Raw genomic sequence first — 19,559 nt, 5'->3', positions numbered from 1 at the left:
AATAACCTTAACCAAAGAAGTGAAAGACCTCTATGATGGGAACTTTAAAAACATGAAAAACAAAATTAAGGCAGAACGAAGGAAATGGAAAAACCTCCCATGCTCCTGGATTGGGAGGATTAATATTGTCAAAGGCTATCTACAAATTCAATGCAGTACCCATTAATATCCCAACACCATTTTTAGTGAAATAGAGGAAGCAATCCAGAAATTCATATGGAACAATAAAAGACCCCGAATAGCAAAAACAATCCTAAGCAGAAAGAACAGTGCTGGAGGAATTACAATACCAAACTTCAAGCTGTATTATAAAGCTATAGTAATAAAAACAGCTTGGTATTGGCACAAGAACAGGCCTGAAGACCAATGGAACAGAACCGAAGATCCAGAAATGAACTATGCCTACGCAGAACTATGCCTACTTAATCTTTGATAAAGGAGCCAAAAAAATAGGATGGAAGAAAGATAGCCTCTTTAACAAATGGTGCTGGCAAAACTGGTTCAACACCTGCAACAAACTAAAACTAGTTCCTTATATATCACCCTACACCAAAATCAATTCCAAATGGATCAAAGACCTTGAAATAAAAACAGATACCCTGAAAACACTACAAGAAGGAGTAGGACAAACACCTGGGCTCCTTGGCACAGGACGAAACTTCCTTAATAAAGGCCCAGAAATGCTACAAATCAAAGAAAGGTTGGATAAATGAGACTGCATCAAACTGCAGAGCTTCTGCAGGGCAAAGGACATAGCTTGCAAGATAAACAGAAAGCCCACCGATTGGGAAAAGATCTTTACCGGCCATACAATGGACAAAGGCCTCATATCTAAAATATATGCAGAACTAAAAAAATTAAAGCCCTCCAAAACAAAACCTCAAAGAACCAACAGCCCCCTCAACAAGTGGGCTAAAGACTTAAAAAGAGACTTCTCTGATGAAACGAGAATGGCCAAGGGACATATGAAAAAGTGCTCTACATCACTGGCCGTAAAAGAAATGCAAATCAAAACAACATTGAGATTCCACCTGACTCTAGTAAGAATGTCTTTTATCAAGAAAACTAGGGGCTGGGGATATAGCCTAGTGGCAAGAGTGCCTGCCTCGGATACACGAGGCCCTAGGTTCGATTCCCCAGCACCACATATACAGAAAAACGGCCAGAAGCGGCGCTGTGGCTCAAGTGGCGGAGTGCTAGCCTTGAGCAGGAAGAAGCCAGGGACGGTGCTCAGGCCCTGAGTCCAAGGCCCAGGACTGGCAAAAAAAAAAAGAAAAGAAAAAGAAAACTAACAACTGTGGAGGGGATGTGGCTAAAAGGGAACTCTACTTCATTGTTGGTGGGAATGTAAACTGGTTCAGCCACTCTGGAAAGTGGTATGGAGATTCCTCAGAAGGCCAAACATAGAGCTTCCCTATGACTCAGCAGCCCCACTTTTGGGCATCTACCCAAAAGACTACAAACAAAAACACACTAAAGCCACCAGCACAACAATGTTCATCACAGCACAATTTGTCATAGCGAGAATATGGAACCAACCCAGATGCCCCTCAGTAGACGAATGGATCAGGAAAATGTGGTACATATACACAGTGGAATTTTATGCCTCTATCAGAAAGAACGACATTACCCCCTTTGTAAGGAAATGGAAGAACTTGGAAAAAATTATACTAAGTGAAGTGAGCCAGACCCAAAGAAATATGGACTCTTATGGTTTCCCTTATAGGGAATAACTAGCACAGGTTTAGGCTAGTCACAGCAGAGGATCACAAGAGCCCAATAGTTATGCCCTTATGAACGCATAAGATGATGCTAAGTAAAATGAACTCCATATTATGGAAACAAGTGTTATATCACTGTTGTAATTACTTTCAACATGCCATGTGAAACAGTAACTTTGTTTGTTGATGATCCTCTTGAATCCTCTGCCTGTGGTTGTACCCGCGCTATCACTGTATCTCATCTGAGTACCCTGGATACTGTATATACTGGTATTAGAACTAGGGAAGTGAAAGGGAATATCAAAATTGAGAGACAAAGGATAAAAAGACAAATGACTCCAAAAGCAATACTTGCAAAACCATTAGGTATAAACCAACTGAACGGGCTGGGGATATAGCCTAGTGGCAAGAGTGCCTGCCTCGGATACACGAGGCCCTAGGTTCGATTCCCCAGCACCACATATACAGAAAACGGCCAGAAGCGGCGCTGTGGCTCAAGTGGCAGAGTGCTAGCCTTGAGCAGGAAGAAGCCAGGGACAGTGCTCAGGCCCTGAGTCCAAGGCCCAGGACTGGCCAAAAAAAAAAAAAAAAAAAAAAAACCAACTGAACAAGTCATGGGGGGAGAAGGAAAGGGGGAGGGGAAAGGAGGACTGAGGGAGGAGGTAACAAATAGTACAAGAAATGTACCCATGGCCTAACATATGAAACTGTAAAAAAAAAAGAAGAAAAAAGAATTATCTAGGTAACAAGTTTCACGAGAAATTCACTACCTTACATATGTAACTGTACCCCCTCTGTACATCACCTTGACAATAAAAATTCTTAAAAAAAAAAGTAAGACTAACCAAAAAAAAAAAAATAAGCTAAAGGACTGAGAGTATAATTCAAGTGGTAGAACACACCTGCTTAGCAAATGCAAGGCTCTGAATTCAAATCACAGCACTGCCAAAAAAGATAATGATCTTCTTCTTTTACAGTAGACAGTGAATATATTATCTTCACTTGCCTTCCAGCCCTCCCCAGTCACAGGAAAGGACTGAGGATGAACAGTATGCATCAGATAAATTTGGGGTTTTTTGTTGTTGTTGTTGCTATTGGTTGGGTCCAGAACAAGCATTGTTTATGCAGGATTATTATGATAAAGCTCACTGCACTACAAGAGAATCTGACTTTCTAAATATAGATGTTCAAGGGTAAACAGACATGCAATGTGCCATGGGTAGGGAAATGTCCAGTGGGAACAGCACAGGTAAGCAGTTTGGGGTCCTCCAAACCTGCTAAATTTTTGTTTGGTTTGGCATGGGGGGAGCAGTCATTGCTTCATAGGAAGCCACCTCAGCTTCTGCCTGCCCTCCCCTGCTGTCCTGCACCTCTGCCATTCCACCTCACAGCGTTTGTGATGCTGGTGGAATTGTAGACATATGCACTACATGTCTACAAAGAAGAGCAGCACATCCCAGTAGAGTCTGGGGATAAGGTGTTAAAATATATGGATGCAATGGCCTAGCGGCAAGAGTGCTTGTCTCACATACATGAAGCCCTGGGTTCAATTCCTCAGCACCACATATATAGAAAAGGCCAGAAGAGGCGCTGTGACTTAAGTGGCAGAGTGCTAGCCTTGAGCAAAAAGAAGCCAGGGACAGTGCTAAGGCCCTGAGTCCAATCGCCAGGACTGGCAAAAAAAAAAAAAAAAAAGTAAGAAAAAAATACAAATGGATGCATTTGGGTCCAAATTCATGCCCCATCTTAAGAATAGCACCCCACCATGGAATGTTGAAGCCTGAAATAAAGCACATGCATGTAAGCCAGACATAGTATGTGTGAAGTTCTAGCATAGTTCTCATCACGTAGTATGTATGTATGGGGAGCAGGAGGAGATCAGCCTTCAAGGGCCTTACTGTTGAGTCTCTCTGCTCCTTACTGTTGGTTCTACCTGAGTTTTCTCCCAGACAATAGCATGGCTCCCTTGAATCACCCAGATCTTTGCTCATCTTCAGTGATGCCTTCTGCTTCATCCTTTCCCTCTCTCTGCCTTTTTCCTATGACTGTGGTCTTCTTCTTTACCAGTTGTGATATTGTACAGTTTCTTACAGTCCGGCTCTCCTGTACTCACCCTCTCCCAACTAGGACATAGACTCCATGAGACAAAGGTCATGCCTGGACTCCCTCTTCTTTCCTGAGAATGTTTCCTCTCATGCAGTAGGTTCCCAACAAATGGGTATTGAAGGACGAGTTGGAGGGGTCCATATTGGAGATAGGAAAAACAATTAACAGGTGGATGCTGTGACCTTTAAGAAGTCACAAGGGCCTAAAGTGAGGACAAGAAAGAGAGAAAATGTAGACTCAAGAGCTACTTAAGTGACAGAAACAAAGCCCTGGAGAAAAGAAAAGAGGCTATAATCACAGATTCCTGTCTAGGAACGAGTAGATGGCAGAGCTGATTTCTCACCAATATGAAAGTACAGGCCAAGAAGCGGAGATGTATTAGGAGAATGTGGAAGTACGTTGTCTTAAGCAGGTTTTATATGTGGTGTCTGGAGAATCTAAAATTGAAAGCCCTAATCACCAGCTGCTTTCCAGAGAAACATCTAGGGTGAACACTGTCTTAGTCTGCTCATGCTCCTATATCAAGCTATCATAGACTGAGTGTTTAAGCCATATGAGTTTGTATGTCACAATCCTAGAGGAGGAAAGAATGTCATCACCCTATAGCTTATTCCATTCTCAAGCAGAAGTATCCAGAAAGCACTGTGAAATAGAGCATAGAGGTGGGTTGGAAATGGCTTTTAAGACAAGGAAGGTTTTTAAGAATCTGTAAGTGTGCACTTGTGTGTTTTTCTACACTGTGCTCGGGTGAGTTTTTTTCCAGGGTTTTTTGTTGTTATTCTGGTTTAGGGTTTGTTTTGTTAGCAGTAGTGAGTTTGAACTCAGGGCCTTCCACTGGTTAGGCTGGTAGCCTACTACTGAGACATGCCTCCAGCTGCTTTTCATTGGTTCTTTTTAGGACAGCATCTCTCTTCCTGCTTAGACATGATCCCCCTACTATAGGCTTCCCAATGTCACTGAGATCACAGGTATTTGCCACTACATCCAGCTTTTCTTCCATGGACAGAGTATCGAGGACTTTTCTGCCCTGGCTAGCCTGGCACAATCCTCCTAGTTTCAGCCTCCCATGCAGCTTGGGAGAACAGGCACACACCACTATACCCATTTACAGCTTGAGAAGGGGTCTCCTTAACCCTTCTGCTCAGGCTGGGCTCAAATTGTGATCTTTTCATTTTCAGCCTCCCAGAATGCTAGTGAGGATTACAGACATAAGTCACTGATGCTCAGCTTCCAAATTATTTTTGTTGTTGTTGTTGTTGTTGTTGTTGTTGTTGTTATAAAGGTGTTGTACAGAGGTTACAGTTACATAAGTCAGGTAATGAGTACATTTCTTTTTGGATAATGTTACCTCTTCCCTCACACTCTCCAAGTTTTTGTCTATCTCCTCACCTACAAGTTGCATAATAGTTTTCAACATAGTGTCTAGTGGGTACCACTGCTGCATTTGTTCTTCCTTTGTCCCTCCATTTCTGTGTCCAAATTCTTTTTTTTTTTTTTTTTTTTTTGGCCAGTCCTGGGCCTTGGACTCAGGGCCTGAGCACTGTCCCTGGCTTCTTCCTGCTCAAGGCTAGCACTCTGCCACTTGAACCACAGCGCCGCTTCTGGCCGTTTTCTGTATATGTGGTGCTGGGGAATCGAACCTAGGGCCTAGGCAGGCACTCTTGCCACTAGGCTATATCCCCAGCCCCTGTGTCCAAATTCTTAAAGCGATATATGACCCACTGCTTTTGGCAATGCAGAGTAGTAACAGGACTGAAATGGGAAGAGGTGGTAAAATATATAGCATTTCAGAGACTTGGAATAATCTCAATAGATACAGAAATGGAAAGGAGAGACAAGAGATTTCTGAGTCATCCTTAATTCAAGTTAATGTTCTTCTGACTATTTTCTGTGTGTACTAACTTAATTTTCTCATGCAGTAATCTAAATCATTTTGTCATCACTTCTATGAGATAAACACTTGCAGTTGAGGAACCTGACGAATGAGCCTCATTGGGGATTACCCAATGACAAAGTTAAGGAGAAGCAATGCCACGCCCAGAGCCCAGAAGGGTAACTCCAGCCTGTGACCTTTCATGATTATGTGCTGATAAGTCACTTTGTGACTTGGGAGATGGTGTGGCTGGTAGCACACCATTGAGAGTCCTGAAGAAGGAGGAGTAGTTAGGATAAGGTGACGAGATTCATTTGCCCAGGTCAAATATATGGTCCTTATGGGCCCTCCAGGAGACTTTAGGTGGAGCTTTTCCCAGGCAAGCAAAAGTGCCTATTCCCTGAGGGAAGTTTGAGCTTGACATTGGCATTTGAGAATTGCCAATATTTTAAAGAGAAAGTTGCAGTTGGCCTCTTCTTCCCAGATGAACCTCAAGCCTCCAACCCCTGCATAGCTTTTCCACTACATTATAAACTCCCCTTGGAAATAAGAAGGCTTTTTTATATGCATGCATAATCTAGAGCAAAGACCTGAGCCTTCCAGTTCAAATAGATGCTTCACTCCCTGTTCAGCTCACTAGCTAGCTACAGCTAAATACCCTGGACATCATAAAACAAACACAAGATGATTCTGAAAGCTGTAGGGAAGAGGTGGACCAACTAGGATCCTTGGTACTCAAAACACAACATATAGTTAAGTTCCTGGGGTTTGGGTAGCTCTTTCCAAATCTTCTTTTTTTTTTTTTTAAGTTTCACCTCATATATATCCTGGAGTGGAACCCCAATAGAAAAAAACAACAGGAAAAGAAGAAAGAAAAAAAAAAACCTTGCTCCTCTTGCCACAGAACAAGGAAGCAACAAGGCAAGAGAAGCAGAAATCACACTCCCCCCCCCCCCAGCTCCCATCATCAAAAATCTGGTGAAAAACCCTGGGATTGTGCCTTGGAGAAGTGCCTTCTCCAAGACCCTTGCTGAGAAGGAGTCCCAGGCGGATTCTAGGGTCCTGCCACCATCCATTCCATTAACCAGTGGAAGTTGAGCAAGACATCCAGGTTCCCTTCCCCTCCTGGAGATTGTGAAGTTCCTCAGAAACCCACCAGGGTGGGCAGTGGAGGCCAAGCTGGGGTTCTAGACTTCTCCCATTCAGCAGTAAAGCAGTGCCTACTGCTTTCCCTACTGACCCATTTTTAACAGAGAACTGCTAAAAATACAAGTTTTAATATGATCCAGTCTCATAATGCAATGTGACCGGAATGCAATGAAAAATATCATACTTCACACCTAAACAGGAGCCAGGGTACACAGAGTCCATTTGTTGGCAAATATAGGATAAGGACAGTGAAGCTAAAACAAAGAGTAAATAATCTTCTTGCATTGAGAGTCATTACTTCGTAATGTTAAAAAAAAAAAGTCAATTAGAAGACCAATAAGAAAAGCAGCTTAATTGAGTTGATATTTTAAGAGAGAAAAAATAAATTTAAAATGGAGGTAAAACTGGATTCAATTAGTAAAACAATTATCTTTGTAGAATAGTAATTTGCCTATTTAGGATCCAATTATTTCATAGTTTCATCTAAATCAATGGCTTTATACAATTAGGATCACTCTGGAAGCTTTTATAAACTGTATATACCTAGGCTAGTCCCAAAGCAAATAAAATAAATACCCCAGTGACTAATGTGTAGCCATGGTTGGGAGCCACTGGCCCAAATGAGCCACTATCAGAATATATGCAGAAGGAGACTTGTACTCTTTCAGAATAGTCAGAGTCGATGTGACAGGGTTTAAGCATTAAACTTTGTGTGCTTTTTCTAAAGGAACACCCTCTTGGGCCATCTGTCTTATTCATGTACCCTGGTGATGAATTTGATTATCTGGTTTCCAAGCTTACAACAATAAATCTGAAGCAGTAATTAAAAGGGAGGCGCTCAGCCACGGGCAGGCACATTGATGGTTGCATTATAATGGAAGCTGAAAGTGCCAGAGACTCAGAGATTTACTTCAATTCCAAGATGACTTGGTCTCAAAATCTCCTAGGGTTTTCTTGAGCTATTTCCTCAGAGCAGCCTTTTTAGAATTAAAATTCGTTTTTTCACAAAACCATTGTAAAGAATTGCAAGTTGTAAGGCAAACCCCAATTGTACGTAAGCTACCTGATATTCTACAAGAGACCTACAATAGTCCTATCTATTCATTAAAAAGAAGACAATTTTTCCATGAGCTAGTAGATTTGAACCCCCTTTCTAGTAAGACCGTTGACACATTTAGTCTAAATATGGAAAGCTAAATTTGCTTGCTCCAAATGAAGTACTTGCCACATAAGGAAATATTCAAGCATTTAAACTAATAGAAGAGGTTAAGGCGAGCCCAGCTTCTGACATTGCTCTCTTTAATTTCATAAAGCACAAAGCTCATTTGCAATGAGAGTACTGTCTCAATTGTACATTTTCTTCTTGATGGTGCCCTTGATCCCTGTAAGGATGTGCAATGTTTAGAGGAAATTGAAGTTAGACATGGCAATGTTATTTACTCAGTACAGTGATATTGGATTAAAAACTTACCGAAGAGCTTTGCTGAGTGGCTTTCATAAAGCTGTTAAAATCAAGAGTTGAAAGGCCTTGTCAATCAACAATGTAAACTTGGCTCTTTAATCAGTTGATTACAATTATTTTCATTGACCTGAATAATATTGATCTATAGTACTAGACTCTTAACAAGCACTTGTGTATAAAGTCAATTACACTGGCTCTGAGACCATTTGTTTCAACATTGCTCCCGGCCCATAGTTTGTGCAGTAGGTTTTATTTCTCCATTAAGATGCCACATGCTTCATACATAGTGTTAATTTTGGAGTATATGGCCCAGGAGTGTGGTCTGTGGACTCCAGTGGCCCTGAAGATGCATTGTTTTAGAACACACTTGTGGATTAATGTTCATCACAGTATTTCTGAATCCCTAGGAAAGTAAAATAATAACTTTATTCTGTTGAACTAAGCTGGAAAATACTTGCAAAATATAGGAGGGTTTTTTTTATTTCTTTGTTTTATACTGGTCCTGGAGCTTGAACTCAGGACCTGGGTGCTGTCCCCAAATTTTTTTTTTTTTTTCTGGCCAGTCCTGGGCCTTGGACTCAGGGCCTGAGCACTGTCCCTGGCTTCTTCCCGCTCAAGGCTAGCACTCTGCCACTTGAGCCATAGCGCCGCTTCTGGCCGTTTTCTGTATATGTGGTGCTGGGGAATCGAACCTAGGGCCTCGTGTATCCGAGGCAGGCACGCTTGCCACTAGGCTATATCCCCAGCCCCCCAAAATTTTTTGCTTAAGGCTATCACTCTACTGCTTGAGCCACAACTCCACTTCCAGCTTTTTGGTGTTTAATAATAAGAGTCTCATGGACTTATCTGCCTGGGCTGCCTTCAAACCACAATCCACAGATATGAGACTCCTCCAAGTGTCTAGTATTACAGGCATGAGCTACTGGTACCTGGCCCAAAATACAATTTTTAAAAGTGTTAACCTGGCATGTTAAAATAAAAATTAAAAAGTATTGACTATAGTATTAGTAAAGGAATGTATATTTAGTTATCTCAAAGTGTTCATTCTTTCCAGCATGTATTTTTTAAATTAAAAGTACATAGTCGATTGGTACTGGAGTATGAATCACACTGGTAGAGCATATGCTTAGCATGTGTTAGTCTCTGAGTTCAGTACCCAGCACCAAGGAAGTAAAATTTCTCTGTGACCTGCTTACTGTTACTGCACAAAATACTATCCCAAACTTACAAACACAGCCGTTTTATTTTGGTCATGGTTTCTTATGCTAGAAATTTGAAAAGAGCAAAGCAAATGGGTCTCTGCTTCCATATCTAAGGATCATCTTGGAAGACTCGAGAAGGGGGTGGTGGCTCAAGGGCTGGAGGCCCGATTCAGTAGGAAGTTCATTCCCTCCAGTAGCATACACTGGACTGAGGGCATCAAGACTGCAACTGGAATATTCTCAAGGCTCTTAAATATGCTTGGCTTCCTCAAACATGGAGACTTCTGAATAGGTCCGCTTTTTCCTTTAATTTTTTTGAGATAGGTTCTCAATCTGTAGCCACGGCTGGCCTTGAACTTGAGATCCTCCTGCTTCCACCTCCCAAGTGCTAGAATTACAGGTGAATACCACAATGCCCAGTAGTAGACTTTTCATGAGGTATTTAGCATCCTTGTGATAAAAGTAGGTGTTGCATCCCTTCAACTAACATTAGAATTCACACAGCCACATTTCTGTTGTGTGTTATTGGATTAAAGCAAATATTCAGTCAATCCTGATAAAGTGGAGAGGACATAGGTCCTGTTCTTCAATGGGAACAATGTCAATTTGTGAATATGTTTTAAATCCTCTATAGCCTATCCTTTGGTTAGAGGAGAGAGGAAGGGAGGGAGGGAGGGAGGGAGGCAGGCTGGTTTATGGTAGTAATCCCAACTAATCAGAGAAGTGACATCAGGAGGATCAAGATCTTGAAAAAAGCACAAGACCCTAGCCCCAAAATAGCTAAAGCAAAACAAGGCTAAGGGAGTGGCTTTGGTGGTAGAGCACCTGCCTAGCAAGCACAAAACCCTGCATTTAATCCCCAGTGCCATCATTTTTTATTTACATTTCTCTGATATTTAGAATGTATTCCCCCAAGTTAGAACTCAATGCTGAAAGGTTGGGGGGAGGGCAGGGGGCTGGGCAGGAAGCATAAGGCTGGGGCTTTAGTTCAATAATAAAGCATTTGCTTACCATGCTTGAAGCCCCCTTTTAAGGGTTAAACTCATTTTTAAGTAATAGGTAAATTAAATTTGAGATGTGCCATGCATATTCACACATACTCATAATTCCAGCACTCAGGGGGCCGAAGCAGGAGGATCTGACAGGGCTACATATTAAAACCCTGTCTCAAAAAAAATGCAATCCCTGCTCCCAAGATGCGCTCCAAAAGTCTAATTCCTTGATAGTATTAGGTTCATGGTTGAAGGCCAGGATCTCATCATCTAATTCAGCCCAGGTGCCATTCCTCAAGTAGAGCTCTGTAGTACGAAGACATGTGAACTAAACTGACAAGTTGTCTACCACATAGAGTGGTGGGGGGCAGGGGGACACTCACAGTGGACAGCCATGTTCATAGAGGTGGGGAATGGAAGGCACATCATAGTGGCTGGCCATCAGTGTTTGACAGCAGCCATCCTGATCTGTGTCCTGCCCACAGAACCTGGATCCAGATTCCTTTCTGCATTCTCTAATATCTCTGTCCTTTACACTCCCATCTGAAGTCTTTGGTCCACACATTTGAAGTTCTGTGTGTTAATTTATAACCTGTTGCATTCAAAAAAAATTACACAACTCCTCAAAATAAGCTGTCTCTGCCTTGAATTACTTGTAAACTGCAGTGGACAAGACCCTCAAGACTCTGTGGAGCACTGTTGTCCATGGAGGAAACTCATAAAGCATGCCCTGAAGATCTTTAGAGAGCCTTTCATCTCTCTGGAATATTCTTTGAAGCAATGCTTCAGATCTTTCTGAGGGTGCAACAAAGGATCTTACAGTCCTACTCTGGATTTGATCCATTGCCCTGAAACCATTTCTTAATTTGAGAATCATTTGCCATCTGGAGAAGCTGGTAATAAGAAACAGCTTTATTTTCAAGGCCTGCAATTGCGGGCTTCTTTATATTTCCTCTAAATTTTGCATGAAAGACGAACAGTTCTTTATTAGCATCATCTCTTTCCTCTGATTTTTTTTTTCATAGACAGCAAGAAGCCAGATGGTACTTCCATTATTCTGGCTAGAAATCTCCTTATCTGGATCATCACACTTGTTTAGTCCATTTCTTCTCTACCTTCTGTCAACAACAGTGCTGTCAAGTTTTCTGCCCTTTCATAAGCAGGGTGCCCTTTCCTCTGGCCTGAAATCACATTTTCCTCACCTTCCTGTGGCCTCCACCTAACCCTCCTGGGAACCTGTTAAGATTCCCCCTGCAGGTACAACAAGGCTCTTCTAGCTCCTACTTACTTCCCAAAGACAAAGTAGTCCATGTTTTTATTCCTGTTACTATTGGTGTATAGTGAACCACCCCTGACTTATTGACATAAACAACCATCATTTTCCTGTGGTCACAGATTCTATGGGGCAAAAATGTAGAAAGGGCACAGTGGGTCCAGTTTGCTTTTCCTCAATGTCTTGGGCCTCAGCTGAAAAGAGGCTAAGGCTATTACTCAGCAATTGAGGGTTACTCGGTGCTATGCTTTGAATCCATTTATCCACCTCTAGAACTCACATGGGAGTCTGATCCCCATTGTGAGTGTTTTAGAGGATGAAAGCATAATTGAGTTCGGTGGTTAAAAGAAGGACCTCTGGGAGGTGATTATCTCTAGATAAAGTCCCAGAATAGAGCCCATATTGCAGACTGATGGCTTTTTCAGAAGAGAGGAAGACCAAAAACAAGCCCATATATACATGTTTACTTACCATGATAACCCTGTGCTATCTCAGACTCTGCCTGCAGGAAGCCCAATACCAGATGCAGCCCCAAAACCTTGGACCAGAACTATTAGAATAAACCTAAACCTCTTACTTTTAACTTTCCCTGTGATGTTGTGTTATTAACAACAGAAAGATGGGCTGAGACACACTGATGATTGGAACCATTGGTATCTCCTAATACTTGTCTGACATGAGAGCTGGTAGGGCTAGAAGCAGACACTGACTGGAGTATCTGCACGTGTCCTCTCTAGGATGCTTATAGTGGAGACACCTCAGGCAAGTCAGCCTGCTTACATGGTGACTCGGGGAACAAACAACTTATTACTCCTGAGTGCCAATAGTAAAGAGATAGATTGTTATTCCAAACCCTGAGTTATTTCCATAATGACCCATAACAGTTAAGTTTTCTGATTTATATCAAGTAGAAGCAAGCAATAATGAGGGAAGATTTAGATGGGCAGAAAAGAAGGGAGATGGAAGAGTCAAATTGATGGAGAACAGAAAGACAGTGAGAAAGAGTCACTGAGCATCTTACAGAAAGCCAATGCAAGCATATTCCAAGTTTCTGCATGCAAAACAGAAGGAACAGAATGTTTTCCTTTGAGGAATGGCCAAATCAATTTGTTAATTAAGATCAAAAGAGCCTAAATATAACTCTGAAGTCAAACCAAAGAACTGAAGTAGAAACTAGTAAATCCAAAATGCTAGTATATACATCAAAACACAAGTTACCTAGAGAAATTAAATGCCACTGCAGTATCATGAAAGCCCATTGTGGTTCACACATAGCTCTGATCAATGAGAAACCCCCAAGTTAGTGAAGGGCCTTAGATATGTATCAAGATAGTGGTAGGCAAAGGAGAGATGAGCTCCTCTGACTAGGAAGACCACAGAGTAAAACTGAACCAATGATGCCCCAGAGTGGAAAGGAAACACATTGTGAAAAAGGCAGAGCTCTCATCCCTGGGCCATCCTTGATGGTTTTAAAGAAGCTGTTAATCACTTGAGGGATTAACTTAAAGTTAACAAAAACACATGGCCTATTATATTATTAGAATCTTGTGTCATAAACTATTAGAGCTTTTTCCTGTGGTTCACACTCTCCAGAAATCTGTGGCTTCTTGGAACTAATTTTGAGGGTTGAGGATTTGCAGCTGTCATTTTCAGGGCCCAGTTTTCATTGACAGTTTGCCTATGGATACACAATGGCAGAGATGTAAAGGAGTGAAAATGAACATGAAGCAACAAAACAAAAGCAACAAGATTTGCGATTACAATGGACTCTGGCAGTCTATCATCCTAGCCCTGACCTTCCGTGACAGTGTACCTAAAGACATAGCTTTGCAGCAATATACAAGAACTGAGGATATGGATTGAGTAGTAGTGTGCTTTAAGTAGAATAACAATTACCTAAGTACCTATATAGGCTTTGAATTTGCCTGTAGCAATATCACCTGTACCTGGTGATGTGCTGAAAAGTGTTGTTGTTTTTTTACTTTTTTTTTTAGCTTCCTTTCTGATCTGTAACATTATATTAATGAGTTTGCCTTGATGACACTCTGCCAGGGTTGTTTGTTTGTTTTTAATCTTTTTCATTTTATTAACTCCTTTCCTGTTTGATGTGTTGGGAGCTGCAGATGTAGCTGAGTGGTAGGAAGAGTGCTTGCCATACTGTACAAGGTCCTGAGTTCATTCTTCACAAGTACCAAAAAATGGGGGGAGGTGATTTAGACCATCTATATTTTTCTGAATTTATCTTTGGCTGTATCTCATGAGTCTTTATCTACAAAATGTCTTCCTTATCAATTTCTTCAGTGTCTATGTTTGCTTGGAGAAGCAGGAATTGCTTACAGAAGCAGTTTAGTTTTAGTTTTGTTTTCTTTTTGTTCTGCTCCTGGGGCTGGAAGTCAGGGTCTGAGCACAGTCCCTGAGATTTTTTGGTCAAAGATAGCACTCTACCACTTGAGCCACAGCTCCACTTCTGGGTTTTATTGGTACTTTATTGGAGATAAGAGTCTCACAAACTTTCCTGCCTAGGCTAGGCTGGCTTGCAATTTTGATCCTCAGATCCCAGCCTCCTGAGTAGGTTGGATTACAGGCATGAGCCGCCAGAACCGGGCTTGGTTTTTGTTTTTATTTTCAATGATAAATTTTTCTTGTTAACCCTTTGTTGTAGTTTTAAACTTTTATTGCATTATGGCTATAGAATATAACTAATGAATTGCTTATAATTGGGAGTAAAGTGTTCCTTCCTACATAATATGGTAGTAAATGTCTCAGAGACCATAGTAAATGTGAGCAGAGCTCCATAACTCACACAACTATTGGTTATTCAGCCTCTCTGCCCTCATAGCTTTCTATCCACTTGGACAACCAAAGACAGGTAACTCACTAAATGGTAAACACTGAAATGATCCAGTCTGTTGTATTCAACCATGTTTTGCCTCGTGTATTAATACTATGGCTTATTAATACTGGTGGCTTATAAAGTTATATTCTTGATTGTATAAATCAAGAAAGCACAAGTATGTCTTTTGCCTTATGTTTTACTTTTTTTGTCGGTTGTGGGGCTTGAATTTAGGGAGGGGCTAGCCCTCTACCACTTTGAGCCACAATTCCACTTCCAGTTTTTCAGTGGTAAATTGGAGATGAGTTGCAGACTTTCTTACCAGGGCTGTCTTCAAAACAATGATCCTCAGATTTCAGCCTCCTGATTAACTAGGATTATAAGCATGAGCCAGCAGTGCCTGACTGGATTTTACATTTTCTGTTACTATTCCCATCCCTACTTTCTGTCCCATGTCTCTTTTGAATGGCTGGTTGGTTCCCTTGATTGCTCACTTGTTTGTGACAAGAATTCCATGTGGTGCCCAGGTTGGGTCTCAAACTCCTGGGCTCAAGGAATCTTCCTTCCACAGCTTGCCAACTAGCTAAGACTACAGATGGGAACTAAAATACCCAACCATCTTTTTTTTTTATCTTTTGTACCTTTTTTTCTTTTTCAGGCAGAAGAGAAAACTTTATTTGATCAAATTGCTGGCCTACTGTTAAATCCAAGGCCCATGAGACAGGCCTGTGCCTTTTTGTTTTGGCTACATATTTTATAGAGAACAGTGGAATTTTTTTGTTAATCTCATCTGTGAGTCTTCCTTCTCCAATAAAGGAGTTGTGTTCTATTTACATCTAAACTGAGCATTTTTCTTAAGGCAAATCATGTTATTTAAATTTTATTTTATTTATTTATTTGCCAGTCCTTGGGCTTGAACTCAGGGCCTGAGCACTGTCCCTGGCTTCTTTTTGTTCAAGGCCAGCATTCTACCACTTGAGCCACAGCGCCACCTCCGGCTTTTTCTGTATATGTAGTGCTGAGAAATCCAACCCAGGGCTTCATGCACGGTAGGCATGCTACCACTAGGCCAGATTCCCAGACTCTAAAATTTTATTTTTAATGTTATCTTTAATGTTTTAATGCTTCCTTAATTTTTCTAGGTATTACATCAGTTGAGTTTTATTATTTTTCTTTTAGTATAGGAGGTTATATATTCTTCTTAATTTTAATACTGTTTCTGTTAGACATTTAAATTGACATTTCTTTACCAGTGCTTATAATAAAATGGATTTACTTATCTCCTCCTATAAGTGATGACAAAATTAACGTTTCTTTTATCTCCTCTTCCTCACTCTTCCTTACAATTTCAGACAGAAGAAACATTTTTAAGAAAGCAAGTAAGGCTGGATGTGGTGGTCCTTATCTGTAATGCCAACCATACAGGAGAATAAGAAAGGCGGATTGAGGATTCCAGATCAGTTTGGGCTACATTGCTAGACCTTGTCTCAAAAAATAAAAAATAAAAGTAAACATGAATTTTATATTCCTATATAAATAACTTCTTGTGCTAGATATTTAAAGATGTTTTTCCTGTTATTTTAGAAATTTGGGAGTTTCTTCTGGGTGCATATCAATGCAATTGAGAGCCTTATGACTCCTTTTTATCTAAAAAGTCAAATCTTTCTGACATCAAGCAATCTTGATTTTCTGCACTATCTATTCCATTACTATTTCCAGAGATATATTTAGTTTATCACAATTATATCTTTCAGAGTCACTTCTTTTTCTAATAGTGGCCTGTCATGCGTTCATTTCATAAATGTGAATGCAATTTAGGGATTTTCTCTAATGCACTCTTCTTCCTCACATGTACCCCCACTTAATCTGCTGCCACTCCTCAGACTTGTCTAGTTGAATAGGATTTCAGACCTCCTTTTTGAGAGAGCTGGGAGAACTGAGATGGGTTATAGTCAGAGACTGTGCCCTGCACAAGTCTTCAAAGGCAAAGAAAGAGGTTCAGATGGATCCTAACATAGCTGCCATCCCAGAGACTGAAAAACAAGGAGGTGACTACTAGGTGGCAGGTAGGGTTTTTTTCTTCAAAGAACTGTGTGTTGGAGCTGTCCAGAGATGTTGAGGAACATCTCTTCCCATTCAGTGTTTCCATGCAGCAAGGTTAAGTTTCTTAATCCTAATTTCAATTGTAAAGCTTGCTATCTGGTATCTTTACTCCCCTCCTGAAGGGAGGATGGGGGACCTTTGCCCCTTTTTTCCTTTTAGAAGCCTAAGCTGCTACCATTTGAGCTCACCAAAACCCTGTGGGTGGTGAAGGCACCTGCCATGAGACAGAAGTGTCATGAGATTACACTTGACCCCATATGGGCTGAACTGGGCTGCATACCCATGTTGCCTTTAGGCTCCAGCTCTCCCCACTCACCATCTGACTCCTAGAACAAAAGACTTCCCTGCCTCAGAACAAAGGAGACCTTCCATTTTTGTGTAGGAGAGCAAATTTAGTATTGCTCTTTCTGGATTGGACAAGTCTAGAGAACAAGTCTAGTCTGGATTTACACATGAAGAATTAAATCCTATCCACTACAGGTGAAGCCACACTGACAAGTTGGGATAGGGAAGGAACAGAAGAGGAGCCCACACCCTGGGCTAGGCTGTGGCAGGAATCTCTTTCAGGGTGGTTTCAGGTTCATACGGCCTCCACTCCTCTCCCAGGCTCCACAGCTAACACTCCTGGGATGCATTGGCAGTTACTGCTGGTATAATTCTCATTTTATTAGGTTTTAATCAAGCTTTCCCATGAAGTGCTGCATAAATTCAATTTTGGATTTCACAAATAAAGTAATCAAGTGAGAGTGAAGCAGCTTAGGCATAAAATGTTTTTTAAAATGAAAATGATATTTTTAACTTAATCATAAAAATCATCTGGAAATAATACATCTAAATGGCAGAAAAAAATGCTGTATTGTCTTACCAATAGCCTCAGAAAGCCCATGATCTACAGGGTTGGTTTCCAATTTTTTTAACTTATTTCATCCTCTCCATTAAGCACTGACCTTGACATTCATTAAAATCAATCTAAGAACTCACTTCCTATGGAAATCTGTTCATAGGAGTACTTACTTATGTAGCTTATTTTCATTTACACATATTTGAAATTGAAAACGCTGGTATGATAGGACAGGAGTATAACTCAGTGGTAGTAGCATGCTTACCTAGCTTGCATAAGGCCCTAACTTCAATCTCCTATACCAAAGGTGTGCACGCACATGTACACAGAGAGAAAGAGAGAGAGAGAGAGAGAGCATGGAGTGATTGAACATAGGTCTGAGTCCACAGCCTGATTTCTAGTTTCAAGGTTGGCAGATTAGCTAAACTTGAGCTGCAGTTTCCTTACCTGCAAAATGTGGGCATGGAACTAAATGGCCTTCCAGACATGTAACTGTTTATGTGTTCTGTGGTTTGATGTTTTTTTCTCTTCCACAAATCCAGCTGGATATGGATCTCTAAGAACACAGATTATATCTTGAGTATCTTTTCTAGGTCCAGCCCCAAGCCAAATGCTGCCCTGTGCACTGCCCAGTCAGTACTTGTCTGTACTGATAGCCTCCCCCTCTAATGGCACCAGTGACAGGAGGTGGCACTTCGGTGTTTAATGTAACAGAACATAAAACCAAGATAAATCTCTCCAGCTTTTGTTTTCTGGGCCAAAAGTAGAATGTTTGGGGACCAAAACAACTAGAAAACCCTATTTATTAAATTTATATATTATAAATACAATTGACTTTGTGAATGATGGTATTGTACAAGTCTACGAGTCTATACAAGTCTACATTGATTTGTAATAAGCCCTGACCACAAACAGGATACAAAGTAGCTCCAACATCTTAGAAGGTTTTCAGAGAAATTAAATCACAAAGTATGTCACCTTCTAAGCTTGTCTGCTTTTACTCAACATAATGCCTTTGAGATTTATACATGTTGCATACTGGTAATTTGTATTATTAAGTTCCTTACTATTGCTGAATGGTATTATCTTTATAGATGTATCCGTTTGTTTATCCATTCACCTGTTGTTGACATTCAGATTGCTTCCATTTGGGAACAGTTGTAAATTGAAATATGGTATATATAGCCATGTATAACTTTTATGTCATTTTGTTTTGAGTTATGGGAGTGGGGATTGGTTGGTTGATCAGTCTCCACATATAGCCCAGGCTGTCCTGAACTTGCTATGTAGTCCAACTTGATCTTGAACTCAAGATACTCCTGCCAGAAATTGATGGACCTGAAAAAAATTATGTTAAGTGAAATAAATCAGGTACAGAGAGACAGAGACAAATAGCACAGGTTTTATCTCATATGTGGGAGTTAGATCTAACTTATAAACATGTATGAAAACAACACACACACAAAAAAAAAAGATACTCCTACCTCCATTTCCCAAGTGCTGGGATTTCAGGTGTGGACCGCCGTGCCCAGCTTTGAGATTAAGCTTTTATTTCCCTAAAATAAATATCTAATGGTGCTGGGAATATGGCCTAGTGGCAAGAGTGCTTGCCTCATATATATGAAGCCCTGGGTTCGATTCCCCAGCACCACATATATAGAAAACAGCCAGAAGTGGCACTGTGGCTCAGGTGGCAGAGTGCTAGCCTTGAGCAAAAAGAAGCCAGGGACAGTGCTCAGGCCGAGTCCAAGGCCCAGGACTGGCAAAAAAAAAAAAACAACAAAAAACAAAACCTAATGGTAAAATTGCTGGGTGAAATGATAATCCAACAATTAACTTTCTAAGCTAAGCACCATGTTGTTTTCACAGTGGCTGTGTCATATTCCACTCCCACTCTTAATGTATGAGTTCCAGCAACATTATCATCTCATTATTGTTCATTTGTTCTGGTTTTCTTTAGCCATTCTGATAGTTTTATGATAGTATCTTATCATAGTTTTAATA

The 19,559-nt window shown here is 40.8% G+C and overlaps 1 protein-coding gene across 2 annotated transcripts in view; it reads left to right on the top strand.

Annotated features, from left to right (window-relative positions):
- Myo1d (myosin ID) overlaps positions 1–19,559 on the top strand; it is a 338,468-nt gene that overhangs the window by 216,424 nt on the left and 102,485 nt on the right. The window lies entirely within an intron of this gene.

Source organism: Perognathus longimembris, chromosome 17 (genome assembly GCF_023159225.1).
Source record: "Perognathus longimembris pacificus isolate PPM17 chromosome 17, ASM2315922v1, whole genome shotgun sequence".
Lineage (NCBI taxonomy): Eukaryota > Metazoa > Chordata > Mammalia > Rodentia > Heteromyidae > Perognathus > Perognathus longimembris.
Note: the sequence above shows the minus strand (reverse complement) of the source record. Positions and strands in the feature narration are given on the sequence as shown.